We start from the raw sequence: 1,886 nt of genomic DNA, 5'->3' as shown, positions 1-1,886 counted from the left end.
CTAACACATCATACGATCCATATAACTTTAACAAACACCAACTCACACAACTTGTATAAGACAATATGCCCATACAACCATCTTTCACCAGTCAAATACAAACCTTATAAAACGTTGTATAAATAGTGCGTCAGTCGTGTTCTTTAACTCCATTGAAAACAACATCGATCCATGTAGTCTAAACTTTACCAGATGTTTCATAAAGGACTAAATCTCTCAATATTTTATTTCTCCAGGGGTAAAATATGTAAGTTTTCAAGCAAACCCTAATTGCGACCCGGATCCCGTAGACGGGTCAGGTGTTATATTTTCTACCAGTTGGTATCAGCCAGCAGTTTTAAGCTTCCACATAATAACAATAATAACACACACAGAGCAAATACAACAAACGTAACGAAGAAGATGAAGATCGAAGAAGTTCAATCCACCACTAAGAAACAACGAATTGCTACTCACACTCACATTAAAGGCCTTGGCCTTGAGGTATTCCACCTTTTCCCCAATTTTCACTGCTTAATTAGGGTTTATTGTTTAGGGTTTAGGGTTTTGATAAATGAACCTCATTTTGGTGTAAATTATTCTTATTTACAATGTTATGCTTCTGATTTAGTTTCTTTTGTACAAATTATGATATTGAGTAGTAGTAATAATTTTGTATAGGCTACTGGAAAAGCAATACCATTAGCTGCTGGATTTGTGGGTCAGGTGAATGCTAGAGAGGCGGCGGGGCTTGTAGTCGATATGATCCGCCAGAAGAAGATGGCGGGAAGGGCGCTTTTGTTTGCCGGACCGCCTGGTACTGGTAAAACCGCCCTTGCTCTCGGTATCTCCCAAGAACTCGGTACTAAGGTATGCCATTATTAATATGTGTACAACAATATTATTCGAATTCTAGATTATAATGATAATGATCGACATGTCTGCAGGTCCCGTTTTGTCCAATGGTTGGATCGGAAGTTTACTCGTCGGAAGTTAAGAAAACCGAGGTGTTGATGGAGAATTTCAGGAGAGCGATTGGTTTACGTATTAAGGAGAATAAAGAGGTTTATGAAGGAGAAGTAAGAATTGATATTCAAGAATTCGACTTTTGTTTTTGTTAATGTTTGATGATGTAATTTGATAATTTGGAGAATATTTATGGTTTTAGGTGACGGAACTATCTCCGGAAGAAACTGAAAGTGTGACCGGTGGATATGGGAAAGCCATAAGTCATGTTATTATTGGATTAAAGACAGTTAAAGGAACAAAGCAGTTGAAGCTGGACCCGACTATTTATGATGCTCTGATAAAGGAAAAGGTAGCTGTTGGTGATGTTATATATATAGAAGCAAATAGTGGGGCGGTTAAAAGGGTAGGTAGGAGTGATGCGTTTGCAACAGAGTTTGATCTCGAGGCTGAAGAGTATGTTCCTCTTCCGAAAGGAGAGGTTCACAAGAAGAAAGAGATTGTTCAGGTTTGTTTTCAGAACCTTCTAAAGATACTCTTATATATTTCATTGTTGGTTGCGTATAAGTTTGGAAATTTTCTTGTTAGGATGTTACACTTCATGATCTTGACGCTGCAAATGCACGGCCTCAAGGTGGACAAGATATAATGTCGTTGATGGGTCAAATGATGAAGCCTAGAAAAACTGAAATCACTGACAAATTGAGACAAGAAATCAATAAGGTATTCAATTCAGTATTCATATTTCTTTATTTATATGCATGTGAAATGAGCTTATGTTAATTGCAGGTTGTTAATCGTTACATTGATGAAGGGGTGGCCGAGCTTGTCCTGGTGTCTTATTTATCGATGAGGTACAACTTTTTATATCTTTTTTTTGTTACACTGTTTAATTGTATTTGTTTTATTATTCTAACTCGGTTTTCAGGTACACATGCTGG

The 1,886-nt window shown here is 37.2% G+C and overlaps 1 pseudogene; it reads left to right on the top strand.

Annotated features, from left to right (window-relative positions):
* The first annotated feature begins 355 nt into the window (after positions 1-355).
* Positions 356-1,799, top strand: LOC143607391 (ruvB-like protein 1; annotated as a pseudogene).
* The last annotated feature ends 87 nt before the right edge of the window (positions 1,800-1,886 follow it).

This window comes from Bidens hawaiensis, unplaced genomic scaffold (assembly GCF_021521415.1).
Source record: "Bidens hawaiensis isolate Kalapana, Puna unplaced genomic scaffold, B.hawaiensis_p1.1 tig00081782_1, whole genome shotgun sequence".
NCBI classification, from domain to species: Eukaryota; Viridiplantae; Streptophyta; class Magnoliopsida; order Asterales; family Asteraceae; genus Bidens; species Bidens hawaiensis.
The sequence above is the reverse complement of the archived record's forward strand: the minus strand, read 5'-3'. Positions and strand labels throughout refer to the sequence as shown.